The sequence below is a fragment of the Cnephaeus nilssonii genome (genome assembly GCF_951640355.1).
Source record: "Cnephaeus nilssonii genome assembly, chromosome: 5".
NCBI classification, from domain to species: domain Eukaryota; kingdom Metazoa; phylum Chordata; class Mammalia; order Chiroptera; family Vespertilionidae; genus Cnephaeus; species Cnephaeus nilssonii.
In genome coordinates this window covers 11,473,275-11,488,483 of record NC_137076.1, presented here as the reverse complement: position 1 = coordinate 11,488,483, position 15,209 = coordinate 11,473,275, and positions in this window count along the sequence as shown.

Below are 15,209 nucleotides of genomic sequence, written 5' to 3'. Positions count from 1 at the left end.
CTTTTTGTGAAGCTATTAGTCTTGGAATAAAAGAAATACACGTTTCCTTTCAAATTAAGTGAGGATTTTTCTGTTTACAGTTATTTCTAAAGAAAACTAGAAATAAAAAGTAACGTTTTTCATAGGAAATTATATGTGAAAGCTAAAACTGATAAAAGTATTTTTAGTGAAATATTTTTAGGAAACATTGCTTCAGCATGCTTTATTCTACCATATAAATTCAAGTGGAGATAGTAATGTGCACTTTAGAAAGAACAAAATCAAGTTTTCCCTCTCCCCCCAAAGGAAAGATGCACATTAGGTAATCCAGATTCAAGTCATTTTTCTTTAGTATTTGGGAGCATGCTATTTTAGGTATCTCTTCAGAAGGTTGGTAATTTGTGTGTGTGTTACCATGGTTAAAAATGCTTTACATGCCCCACCCCACAAAGCTTTGGAAACTAACCCTGCTTCATTCTGTAATATGCATGTGAAGTCAAGACATTGTGACTCAGTTTAGTATAACTCGAATGTTTGGTGCATTTACAAAGTCGTGGGGTGTTCTCAAATGCTGGAGATATTTTTTAAGTAATGATCAATTGATTTTTTTTCTACTTGACATTTCATTGCATAGTGGTATTAGACTTTGTGACCTATGAAAATTAAGAAACACCTACTTTACCGGCTTAAATGAATAATCCTATCTAATAAAAGGGTAATGTGCAAATTAGCCATCACTCCGTCACAAAGATGGCGGCACCCAGTCCTCTCAGCCCTGCCCGGAGTCCCCCAGTCCGGGGGAGGAGGGGCGCTGAGAGCGGGTAGCATGAGCAGCCTGGCGGAATGCTTGCTTCATCGCTGCGGCAACAAGGCAAGCGTTCCGCGCTCAGCCGCAGATGGGCCTCTGGGCCGCAGAGAGCCTCTGGGCAGTGGGCGCGGAGCAGCCAGGCCCTGCAGAGAGCTACTGGCGCACGGATTCGTGCGCAGGGCTACTAGTGACATAAAAGGCCCTCCTAACACAGTCCCTAACAGACAGACGGCACTACAAAGGTTAGTTTCCTCCAAAAGGAATTTGGGGACCTAAACTGACATAAGGGGAAAAGCTAATATTTGTCGTTTTTATGTTTTACACCTGTTAATTACCATTATGTGAACAGCAACAAGTTATTTGAGGACTTGCCCACTAGGGGGCAACAGTCAAGTCTTCAACAGCATTTACCAGATACTGAGAACAAACAGGTTGTTTCCTGGAAGAACTTCATAATTAAAAACAAAATTGGGAACTAAGTAAAGGGAAAGTCCAAAACATTTATGCCCAAATAACACGACCCTGGAGTGAGAACTTGAAGGCCCAGTAATGGAGGGAGAACCCAAATGTCAATATGATGTCATATTTTAATGCAGAAGCAGCAAAAATGGAATTGGAAGAGTTTTGGGCTGCCCTTTCTTTCAATCAGAGGTTACTCAGTCTGCCTACCCCTCTGCAAAATCAGATCCTTATTAGCTTTCTCCTTACAAGAACAAGAATTTCATGTTGCACATTTACGCTAATATAACTTAGGAATGTCAATTCCTTTTCAAACTTATGTGGTCTGAATATATGTTCAGAAAGTACAAAAAAAAAACATCAGTAATTTAATTCAGAACCCCCATTCATGATTGCATATTTTTTATTCTCTTGTGAGTATACATTTTTAATGGAAAATGGAATTGTGCATACAGTAAAATGTCCTGTTTCTCCACAACTATTTTGAGCAGTTTCCTATATCAAAATTTTCTTTAAACAAGATTTTCTTGTCTTCTAGCCTCACATTTATGGATCATTGTTATTTAACCAGTCCCTGTTGTCAAGACTGGTTTTTGTTTTCATTTTTTGCAAGTTTAAGTATTGGAGTAGTCAACATGCATGCCAGTTGTGATGTGTAAGATTTTTAGGTGACGTTCCTAGAAATAAAGTCAGATTTCCCTTCCAAATATGGAAGTTCCATCACAAGTGCAATGGGGTTTTGAATAATGTCTTTTCATTGTAAGATTGATGAGATGCCATGGGAAATTAGCCTATGGTAAAACTGGTTTTGTTATATGTCGTTTGACTGTGGGTCCAAGAACCTATCAACACTTGTATATGGTGTTACCCATATATTCACACTCACTAATGGACAAAATCCCATGTTTTATCTTTGTCAATATGAAAACCGTTTGTTTTTTCCTATTTCTAACCAGATATTAATATGTATAATCTGGATATAGACCTTTACCAGACATGTGTTTTATAAGTATCTCCTCCCAGTCTGAGGTTTGTCCTTCATTTTCTTAACAGCTTTTAGAAAAGCAGAAATTCTAAATTCATAAAGTCCACTTTACCAACTTTTTCTTTAATGCTTTTTCTTTAATGCATAATGCTTATCTAAGAAATCTGCCTAGCTTAAAGTGATAATAAAAGTTTAATAGTATTCAGTTGTTAAATTTAGGTCTGGGATCCACTTGAATATATCATATAAAATTATGCATCATTTTCCTATGCACCTTTGTCAAAAAATCAGTTGACACTTAAGTCTCTGAACTATTCCATTAGTTTGTTTTTTCACCCATCCTGCATTGCCTAGATTACTTTAGCTTTACATAAGCAAGTAATCCAACCTTTTTCCTTCAAAATTGTCTTGCTATTTCAGTACCTTGGCCTTTTCATCGACATTTTAGAATCAGCCTGTTAACAAAACAAATACCCACTTCGATTTTGATGATGATTGCATTGAATCCATAAACTAGTTCAGGGAGAGTAGACATCTTAATATTTGTTCTGCAATCCACGAGTGCAGCATATTGCTCCACTGATGCAGGTCTTTGATTTCTTTTATCAGTGTTTTGTTTTTTTAGCATTCAGATCTTCACAAAAATTGTTAGTATCTCAAAGTTTATGTGTTGCTATTACTGTTACTTTAAAATTTCAATTTCCAGTTCATGCATAATAATTAGAAATACAATTGATTTTTAAAAATATATTTTTATTGACTTCAGAGAGAAAGAGAGAGATAGAAACATCAATGATGAGAATCACCGATTAGCTGCCTCCTGCATGCCCTCCATAGGGATTGCGCCCACAACCCAGGCATGTGCCCTGACCAGGAATTGAACCGTGACCTCCTGGTTCGTAGGTCGATGCTCAGCAGCTGAGCCACACAGGCCAGGCGATTTTTGTTTATTGACCTTGTATCCTGACTCCTTGCCAAATTAACTTATGTAGATCTTTAAAAAGTTTTCTGCTTAGTCATGTTATCAGCAGATTATTATCCTATATAATAAAAGGCTAATATGCAAATTGACTGAACAGTGGGACAACTGGTCCCTATGACGCACACTGTGGCCTCCTACCAGCCCAATCTGCCCCGATGCCCCCCCCCCCCCGCCCGCAACTGCCAGTGGCCCCTCCCCACAGCTAGCCACGCCCCCAATTGCCCTCCCACCCCCACCCTGGGCTCAGGCATTGAGCATCTGCCTACCCCAGGGCCGCTTGGTCTCCACAGGGCGAGGCCATTCCAGTGGGTGAGCTGCACCCATATCTATAGCACTCTGGACCAGATGGCCTGCAAGATCAACCTGGCCAAGTTCACCCATGGCAAGTGCTCCACCCTCATTGTGACTGACCTGGCAGCCGGGGCCTGAACATCCCGCTGCTGGACAACATTGTCAACTTCAGCTTCCCAGCCAAGGGCAAGCTCTTCCTGCACCGCATGGGTCGTGTGGCCTGGGCTGGCGGAAGTGGCACAGCCTACTGCTTGGTGGCGCCATATGAGGTCCCTTACCTGCTGGACCTGCACCTGTTCCTGGGCTGTGCCCTCATCCGCCCCCGCCCCCACGAGGAGCCCTCAGGTGCAGTTGGCGTGGACGGTGTGCTGGGCCTGGTGCCACAGAGCATCGTGGACAACGAGGACTGCGGCCTGCGGAACACCCTGGAGGCGTTGCTGGAGCTGCGGGGCCTGGGCTGCATGGCCAGCAACACCCAGCAGCAGTATGTACACTTGCAGCCGGAGCCCTCGCCAGAGTCCATCAAGTGGGCCAAGGAGCTGGACCTCGCGGGGCTGGGCCTGCACCCCCTCTTCAGCTCGAGCTTCGAGGAGGAGGAGCTGGTGGACAGCATCAAGCAGTACCGCTCGTGGGCGACCATCTTTGAGATCGACGCCTCCAGCCGGGTCCTGAGCAGCCAGGTGATGCAGGCCAAGCAGCAGAAGGCCTGCAAGGCCATCGCCAGCTTTCAGCAGGGCCAGCAGGAGGGCCTGGCTGGCCCAGCCCCGGGCTGCCCAGTGTGACAGGTGGAGCAGCCTGGGGGGGGGGGGGGAGGGAGAGAGGAGGAGGAGGAGGAGGAGGAGGAGGAGAAGGAGGAGGGAGAGAGAGAGCGGGGAGGACGTCTTCACAGAGGTTGTGGGCTGGAAATGGCAGCAGCCAGGACCTGAGCGGGGAGCCAAGAGGTGGAAGGAGGAGGCCCGGCTGCTGGACCAGGATTTCCATGTCCCCTATCGGCCCAAGGACTTCGACAGTGAACGGGGCCTGAGCGTTGGTGGGGACAGGGGCGCCTTTGAGCAGTGGGTGGCTGGCGCTGTCCTGGACCTGATGGGGGACGGGGCCCAGACCTGCCCAGGGGCCGGCAGCAGCTCAAGTGGGACCGGAAGAAGAAGCGGTTTGTGGGACAGTCAGGACAGCCGGACAAGAAGATCAAGACAGAAAGTGGCCGCTACATCAGCAGCTCCTACAAGCCGGACCTCTACCAGAAGTGGAAGCAGGAACAGAAAATCGCCATACGCTCAACGCCTCAGCCCCAGCGGGCCGCCAGCAGTCAGCCCTGTCGGCGGCGCTGTTTCGGCCCAATCCGGTCAGGGCATGTGCAGGAGGCAACCCATTGATGTGTCTTTCTCACATCCATATTTCTCTCTCTGTCTCTCGCCTTCCCTTCTACTCTAAAAATCAATGAAAAATGTCTTCATGTGAGGATTGACCAAAAAAAAAAAAAAATGCATACATACACACATATACATAAATACATGAATACTGGGGGGCTGGGGAGTGGGGCCCCACAGGTGCACAAATTTCATGCACCGGGACTCTAGTTAAAATGTTTTATTTCTTCCTAGTCTTTCCAATTTCCTTTTCCAGTGCCTTTTATGTATTTCTTTTTTCTTGTCCTGCTGCACTGGTTAGACCTTCCAATGATGGTGAAAGGAGCTATGAGATGAGACATAGCCTTCCCTCGTCATCCACATTACAGGGCAACATTCAGCATTTTACCACTAAGTATGTTTGTTGCAGGATTTTTGTAGATGGCCTTTGTCAGGTTGAGTAAATTATTTTAATCCTATCTTTTTAAGAGTTATTAATCATGAACAGATGTTGGGTTTTATCAGCTTTTTTCTGTATCTATTGAAATGATCATGTAGTTTTTCTTTATAATGTCGATATGGCGAATTACATTGAATTTCGATTGTGGGATCAGGCTTGCTTTCCCACAATATCACTGGATTCTTTCACTAGTATTTTATTATTTTGCATCAGTGTTCATGAATGATACTGATCTCCAGTTTATCTCTCTTTTTTTAAGTTGAAATGTTCTATTTTCCATATTTTTATTTTATTGTTTTGTTGTTAATCCTCACCTGAGGATATTTTTCCATTGATTTTTAGGGAGAGTTGAAGAGAGAGGGAAAGACAGAGAGAAACATCTTTGTGAGAGAAACACATCAATTGGTTGCCTCCTGCTTGAGCCCTGGCCAGCGCCTGGCCAGGAGGAGCCTGCAACCAAGATACATGCCCTTGATCGGAATCGAACCCAGACTCTTTGGTCCACAGGCTGGCGTTCTAGCCACTGAGCCAAACTGGACAGGGCTATATTTTTATTGATTTCAGAGGGGAAGGGAAAGAGAGAGAGGGACATCAGTGATGAGAGAGAATAATTGATAGACTGCCTCCTGTACGCCCCAAACTGGGGGTCTAGCCCACAACTCCGGCATGTGTCCTTGACCGGAATGGAACCCAGGACCCTTCAGTCCGCAGGCTCTACCCACTGAGCCAAACCAGATATGGCTCTATTTTATCTCTTAAAGTCATTGTCTGGTCATTGTAATATTGACTTTATAAAATGAGTTTCCCTTCTCTATTTTGGAAGAATGTGGGTAGAATTTATATCATTTCCTCCTTAAATAGTGCGTAGAATTTGCCAGTGATGCCATTTGGCCTTTATTGGAAAATTTTTATCTGAATTCAATTTTTAAATAGACATAGAATATGCAGATTATCTATTTCTTCCTAAATGAGGTTTGCCAGTTTGTCTTTCAAGTAAATTGTCCATTTCATCTAAGTTGTCAGATTTAGGAACATTCTTTTATAAACTTTTGTCTTAGTCTGGTCAGGCTGCTATAACAAAATACCATAGACTTTTTGTTTGTTGTTTGTTTTGTGGTCAAGCCAAAGAGTTCATTTCACTTATGGCTAGGAAATCCTCCAACCTAAAATGAGAAAAAGGGACTTTATGTTCACTTTTTGCATAGAATGCTTTTATTATGAACTAGAGGCCCAATGCACGAAATTCGTGCAAGGGGCTTGGCCCTCACAGTCCCAGCTGCCTTGGTCCTTGCAGCCCCTGCTTCAGCCAGAAGGTCATCCAGAAGGTCGTTCGGCTGTCCGGTCTAATTAGCATATTACAAAAAAAACTTTTTAACGAGATAAAAAAAACGTTTTAAAGAGATTAAAAAAAGCTTTTTAAAGAGATAAAAAAATAATTAGCATATTACGCTTTTATTATTATAGACAATGGAACTGAATTTCCCATAAGAAGTGCAAGGATATGTAGTTCAGGAGAATTTTTTTTTTTTTAATGGAAGCAGTATCTGTGGGGCTTGGCAGTAGAGTCCCCCTCACAGCAGATCAATTTTGAGTGCAGACTGCATCCCAGCAGTCACCACTGCCCTGGGTCAGCACAGAGAAGCCTGTCCCCCAGCGCCATACATTCAGAGGGCCCTGCAGCCCTTCCATTCCAGCCTGAGGTCTCCGGAGCACACTGCTGCCAATTCCCTGGACAGCCTCCGATCCTGTGCAAGAACACAGGTCCACAGGAGCGAGCTTAAGTATGAGGTGCCACTGCCGCTTCACTAAAAGCTTCCTGTGGTAGTGTGGAGCCAGCCTGGCCCTGTAGTTTGGAAATATTTACAGGTTGTAATGATGTAAAAACATAGCTAAGTTTTATTTCTATCAATTCAATGCCAGAGAGAGCACTTTATGCCAGACAGTGTCACTGAACCCAAAAATAAATACCCAAAGTTACAATTTTGAAGCCTCAGCTCTCCATCCTCCCCATGTTTTTGTGTGAATACCACAGTTTCTTAATCTGACCACTATTTCAATATCCAATATCTCAAATCACATTGCCATGACTATTGCCTATGTTCCTTTTTCTCTCCACCTTGATTTCTATTCCTACTGATCTTCTGGCCATGTTTCACTCCTCCCTGACAGTCACTATTATGGTGATCTACACCTCCCCCCTGCCTTTTCTCAATATTTCCAATTCAACCCACATCCCTGTTCATGGAGTGGCATTGACAGCTTTGATGCTCGACTCATGACTCTGTTGGAAGGACTTGTGGATGGTATATAAAGTCTACAGTAGTGTACAGTAATGTTCTAGGCTGTCACATTCACCCACCCCTCACTCGCCAATCACCCAGAGCTTCCCGTCCTGCAGGTTCCATTCATGATAAGTGCCCTACACAGGTGTACCATTTTTTATCCTTTATACCATAATTGCACTACTTTTTCTATGTTTAGATACACAAATCTACTCATTGTTACAGCTGCCTACAGTATCCACTACAGTAACATGCTGTACAGGCTTGTAGCCCAGAAGCAATAGGCTATACCCTCTAGCCTAGGCTATAGCACATGGGTTTGTGTAAGTGCACTCTGAACTCTGAGCATGCCAAATTTCTGATTACCGTAGGCTGTCTCCTTCAAGTCTTAGTTCAAATGTCTGCTCCTCAGAGAGCTTTCCGAGACTAAAGCTAGTCCACTCCCCCTAAGTCTCAATCTCCAACCCCCAGGCCTTATATTTTCTTCATGGCACTTGTTACTAGCTGACGTTATGTCAATCATTCATTTCAAAATTATCTGTATCATGAATGAAACAAGAAAGTGGCCTTGTCTGACTTAACTTTCTTAACTGCAGTGTTCTGGATTCCAAAACATGCCTGGCACTTAATAAATGCACAAAGAATATTTTATTGACTGACTGAATAAATACATCCTGCCTTTTTTATCAGTTCTCTGTAACCTTGTCCAAGATACAATTCCTTACTGGTAAAATGGCACTAATAATGATACTTAACTCATAAGGTTGTAATGGGATCAATTGAGGTATATATGTAAAATACCTAGCTGAGTCCCTGGCACTAAACAGTAGCTGTTATGATGTTGGCATTTAAAAAATATTTTTTTATTGATTTTAGAGAGAAAGGGAGAGGGAGAGATAGAAATGTCAATGATGAGAATCAGTGATCGGCTGCCTCCTGCACACCCCACACTGGAGATTGAACCTGCAACCCAGGCATGTGCCCTGACCAGGAATTGAACCGTGACCTCCTGGTTCATAGGTCAACACTCAACCACTGAGCCATGCTGGCCAGGCTGATGTTGGCATTTTTAATGATGATGTGATATTTTGTAATGTATTCATTGAAGGAAGTTTTCACTATATGTAAATTCTAGGTTGACTTTTTTAAAAAATATATTTTTATTGATTTCAGAGAGGAAAGGAGAGGGAGAGATAGAAATATCAATGATGAGAGAGAATCATTGATTGGCTGCCTCCTGCACGTTCCCTCCTGGGGAATCGAGCCCACAACCTGGGCATGTGCCCTTGACCGGAATTGAACATGGGACCCGTCAGTCCATAAGCTGATGCTCTATCCACTGAGCCAAACCTGCTAGAGCTAGGTTGACTTTTATACTTTTAGCAATTGAAAGAGATACCAGTATTTTCTGCCTTCCATCGTTTCCAGTAAGAAGTCTGCTGTATTCTTATCTTTGTCTATAAATTACATCGTTTTTTGTTGTTGCTTTTAAGTTTTTCTCTTTATCATTGTCTCCTCCCCTACTCCTCACCCCCCTACATTTGAGTACAATGTGCCTTAGTGTGGTTTTCTTCATGTTTTTCCTGCTTGGAGTTTTTTGAGTATTTGGTAAGCATGGGATCATAAATTTCATCAATTTGAGAGATTTTTCTTCAAAGGAATTATTTCTTTAATGGTTTTCTCTGTAGTTTCCTCTGCTCTCCTTCTAGGACTTCCAATTATATGTATGTTTTACTTTTTGATAACATCCTTTAGGTTACTGAGGGTCTGTTCATTTTTTCCCCATCATTTTTCTGTGTTCTTCTTTTTAAATTGATTCTATTGCTTTGTCTTCAAGTGCACAAGTCTTTTCTTCTGCTATACCCATCCAGTTCCTCAGCCACACTAGACATCTATCAAGTACTCAACAGCTACAGGTGGCTAGTAGCAACTCTGTTGGAAATCACTATTTTCAAATATCTTTTACTCTAGAGATAGGTTAGACCTACACGAAGCCATGACTTTTCTGGGTTTTTCATTGACACTCCAATTTGTCTTAACATAATATATTCCATTTCTGAGTAATTTCCATCCCTGGAAATTGTTCATCTTGCAGTTCCCATGTATTACTTGCTTATGAAGTCTCATTCTATGCTTGCATGGCTTAGTATTAAGCAAAGAATAAAATGGATCAATATACAGATTTATTTTTCATGCACTGGTCGCTTCTCTGTTCAACAACTTCTGGTCATCTTACCTCCCTGGACTCAAACCTCTGTCTCTTCATCTCATCAAGTCTGCCAAACTCTGCTTTTGTTTCTCTTTTTTATTTTTAAATATATTTTTTATTGATTTCAGAGAAGAAGGGAGAGATAGAAGCATCAATGATGAGAGAGAATCACTGATCGGCTGCCTCCTGCATGCCCCCTACTGTGGATCGAGCCCGCAACCCGGGCCTGTGCCGTTGATAAGAATTGAACCCAGGACCTTTCAGTCCACAGGCTGACACTCTATCCACTGAGCCAAACTGCTAGGGCTGTTTCTCTTTTTACATTTTATTTCCTGTCCTAGTGACTTATCCAAAATATCATAGACTTAATGAATTAATATTTCTACCACTATTATAATGATGAAATTATACACTGTAGAGTAATTTTTGCAACATATTTTACTTAAATAGTTATATCCATGTTCTGACTAATTTTGTTTAGGAAATTAATATACCTTTTCAATCAGTGATACAGTCTTCATTTCTTCCATATTTACACAATTTTTACTGTATATTTCAACGACCTAAATATAAAACCTTATTAATAAAGAAAATCAAAACTCTCCAGACAAGAGCCCACTGTGTGGGAGAATATTTTGGCAATGAATGATACATCTGATAAAAGGTTAATATCCAAACTATATAAGGAACTCATAGGACTTAACAAAAGGAACACAATCCAATCAAAAAATGGGCAAAGGACCTAAATAGACACTTCTCCAAAGTGGACATAGAGGCATATGAAAAAATGCTCAAAGTCACTGATCATCAGAGAGATGCAAATTAAAATGACAATGAGGTATCACCTCACACCTGTTAGAATGGCTACCATCCACCAATCAACAAATGACAAGTGCTGGCAAGGATGTGGTGAAAAGGGAACCCTAGTACACTGCTGATGAGAATGCAGACTGGTGCAGCCATTATGGAAAACAATATGGAGTTTCCTCAAAATATTAAATATGGAACTGCCATTTGACCCAGTGATCCCACTTCTAGGAATATATCCTAAGAAACCCTAAACTCCAATCAGAAAGAATATATGCACCCCTATGTTCATAGCAGCATTATTTACAACTAGTGGCCCGGTGCACGAAATTCATGCACATTAAAAGGGAATTAATTAGAGGAAATATATTAATATTGCTATTTGCCCTTTCTCTATAATAGAAGTGTTAGAGATGAATGAAAATTAGTAAAATGCATATGAAAATCTCCCTCCTGTCAGAGTCTGGGGCATGCTGCAGGACCCAGAGTCAAGTCCCCGCCCACCTGTGCCTCGAAGTCGTGCGAGACCCAGACCCGGCCGGCCCCATCCCCATCAAGCCCCGCAGGGCAGGGGGCGCAGCCTCAAGTCCCCCGGCCCAGTGCCGGGGGGGGGGGGTGGCCACAGCCTCAGGTCCCCTGTCAAGCCCCGCCGGGCGGTGGGTGCAGCCTCAGGTCCCCTGGCCCCTGTGCGAGGGCACGAGGGCGTGATGACCATTTGCATATTAACCTTTTATTATATAAGATAGCTAAGATCTGGAAACAGCTCAAGTGCCCATCAGTACATGAGTGGATAAAAAAAGCTGTGGTACATTTACACCATGGAATACTATGCAGCAGTGAAAAAGAAGAATCTCTTACCCTTTGAGACAGCATGGAGGCACCTGGAGAGTATTATGCTAAGTGAAATAAGTTAGTCAGAGAAAGACAAGTATCACATGATCTCACTCATATATGGAATCTAAGTAACAAAATAAACTGATGAACAGAGTGGATCCAGAGTCATGGAAACATGGAACACAGTGTGGAATCTCAGAGAGAAGGCAGGGGAGGTTGGGTGGGTGGGAGGTGATCAACCAAAGAACTTTTGTGTGTGTGTGTGTGTGTGTGTACATATATGCATAACCCATGGACACAGACAATAGGGTGGTGAAGACCTGGGGCCGGGGGGCAGGCAGACCTAGGGGAGAGGGCAGGGGCCGGCTTGAGGAGGTTGATGGGGAGAAAAGTATATGTAATACTTTCAACAATATAGATATTAAAAAAAAATTCCCAAACAAGAGAATGACTACATATTTTAGTGGAAATTCTGGACAATGACAATAAAGTCTGTAGTATGTTAACAACAGAATGTAAAGGAAGAAATATCTAGTAAGAGGCATTAGTTCAAAAGTTGTAAACGCATTCATTTCTTATATCTAATCAATGTATCCTTTTGATCTCTTTGTTTAAAAATAAATTATATTAAAGCAGGATATATAATAAATTCATCTATTGCTTCCAAGCAAATCACCACAAACTTAGAGGGTTAAAACAACACAAACTTATTATTTCACAGTTCTGTAGGTCAGAAGTTCAGTGGTCTTGGCTGGTTTTTCTCCTCCAGATTTCACAACGATGAAATAAAAATCATTGATCATCTGGGAAAGAGAGGGTAGGGGCAGGAGGGAGAAATTAAAAAGGGCACTAGGGAAATGTTGGTGATGATGGATATGTTAACTATCTTGATTGTGGTGGTGGTTTCACAATGTACACACATAGTCCAAAGTTGTCAAATTGTGTATTTAGAAATATGTGGTTTGTCATATGTCAATTATTGTGGGGCGGGGGGGGAGATGTTTCAAATAAAAATTCCACAGCCAACAGGCCAATCTTCCAACAGGCCAACCTTTTAGAAATGCATTATCTTAGGAATGCTATCCTCAGAAAAGTTCAGCTAGCCAAAAGTAATTGCATAAATTGTGGCAATGGGACCCATAATGAGCAGTGAATATATAACTACAGAACTGAATCTAAAACAAATATGAGGGTGCTGTTGTAGATTACATTATTGTTCCCAATTCTTCATCCTCCCAGAATCTATTCCTTTTGCAAATTCACTTTGCAGGTGGCTATCTGACTTGCTTTGGCCAATAGAATGTGTACGAAATGATAGTTCAGAACTGCATTTACTCATTCTTTTTGAGCTTCTTTCATCATAGTGAGAGGAACAAGCCTTGACCAATCAACCCATGGTCCAAAGAGGATGATCGACAGGGGAGCAGAACTGGACCACCTTTCACTTTGAAACTAAATGCATTTGAGCAAAGTCTATACTAATATCCTTCAGATGCAGGAGAGAGAATTAATGTTTCTTGTTTAAGGCAATGAGTTGGGGTGGTTTGCTATGCGGCATGATTGTGGCAATTGTTATAGGATACATACATTATGATATATCAACTCTAGTAATGTTGAAATTAATAATTAACAAAAGTTGGTTGTGGTGGGGGAAAGGGAGAAAAGAAAAAGACCGGGCAAGATATGCTATCTTATGTAAACTCATCAAATTCATCATATTAAGTTGATGAATCAAGTGACAGATATACAACTCTATCTAAAACTACAAAAGTAAATATTAAGAGAGTATGATCAACTAAAAAATAGGTAGGTAGTTGAGGGAAAGGTGGAAGAAGAGGACTTATACTAATTTCATTATTGCTCCTTTCTGGGCATTAAAAGAAACTGTCTAAAGAAATAGAGGTTAGCCGAAACCAGTTTGGCTCAGTGGATAGAGTGTCGGCCTGCGGACTGAAGGGTCCCAGGTTCAATTCCAGTCAGGGGCATGTACCTTGGTTGCGGGCACATCCCCAGTGGGGGGTGTGCAAGAGGCAGCTGATCGATGTTTCTCTCTCATCGATGTTTCTAGCTCTCTGTCCCTCTCTCTTCCTCTCTGTGGAAAATCAATAAAATATATTTTAAAAAAAAGAAAAAAGAAATAGAAGTTAGCCCTAGCCAGTTTGGCTCAGTGGATAGAGCGTCGGCCTGGGACTGAAGGGTCCCAGGTTCAATTCCAGTCAAGGGCATGTATCTGGGTTGCAAGCTCCATCCCTGGCTGTGGTTGGGGCCCTTGCAGGAGGCAACCAGTCAATGTGTCTCTCTCACATCGATGTTTCTCTCTCTGTCTCTCCCCCTCCCTTCCACTCTCTCTAAAACTCAATGGAAAAATATCCTCGGGTGAGGATTAATAAAAAACAAAACAAAGAAATAGAAATTAGCCCTAACCAGTTTCTCAGTGGTTAGAACATAGTCCTGTGGACTGAAAGGTCCCGAGTTCGATTCTGGTCAAGAGCATGTACCTGGAGCCCTAGCCAGTTTGGCTCATTGGACACAGAGTGTCGGCCTCCGGACTGAAGGGTCCCAGGTTCGGTCAAGGGTACATGCCCAGGTTGTGGGCTCGAGCCCTAGTAGTGGGTGTGCAAGAGGCAGCTAGCCGATCAATGTTTCTCTCTCATCATTGATGTTTCTATCTCTCTCCCCCTCCCTCTCCCTTTCTCTCTGAAATAAATAAAAAACATATTAAGAGCATGTACCTGGGTTGCAAGCTCAATCCCCAGCTCCAGTCAGGGCACGTGTGGGAGACAGTCAATATGTCTCTCTCACATTGATGTTTCTCTCTCTCTCTGTCTCTCCCCCTCCCTTCCATTCTCTCTAAAAATAAAAAATCAATGGAAAAAACTATCCTCAGGTGAGGATTAACAAAAAACAAAAAAGGGAAGAAATAGAAATTAAAAGAATTATATAAATATATAGTTATAAAGGCAAATCACTAAACAAATTAAAAAATTTCAAGTTTTAGGATGAAATATGTTGTAAAACAATGATCGCGTGTAACGTTTGTAATGAAAACTCTTGAAATTCTTTAACAACTAAAAGTCTAGTCTGCCTGCCCTGACTGGTTTGGCTCAGTGGATAGAGCGTCGGCCTGGGGACTCAAGGGTCCCAGGTTCGATTCCGGTCAAGGGCATGTGCCTTGGTTGGGAGCACATCCCCAGTAGGGTGTGTGCAGGAGGCAGCTGATGGATGTTTCTCTCTCATGGATGTTTCTAACTCTCTATCCCTCTCCCTTCCCCTCTGTAAAAAATCAATAAAATATATTTAAAAAAAAAAGTCTAGTCTGCCTTATACTGTTCATGTTTTACCAGCTTTATTTCAGGTTTACGACAGGGAGGCACTGGGGTCTTTTCTTCCTTTGTGTCTTTGGTTAATCTCTCCCCACCCATCACCTACGACAGAAGTGAGGCCTTTCAGATACCAAAAAGGAAATTAATGCTCACGGATGGCTAGAACGATGTTGATCCCGTAGGTGTGGGAGACGTGGGTGCCGGCACCTGAGCACCTTACACTTCCTCATTGCACCCTGCCACCCCATCCCGGTTCCAGCCGCGCAACTCACCCGTCCGGCCGGTGCAAAAGACACGCAGGAACGCATTCCTGGCGCGCGCGTCAGCGTGCCTCCCGCGTCTGCACGTCGGGAGTCCGCCGGGAACGCCCCGCCCCTCCCCGCCCAGCCCCGCCCAGCCCCTGCTTGCGGTGTTGTCGTCACGTGGCCGGGGCGGGCTCTGACG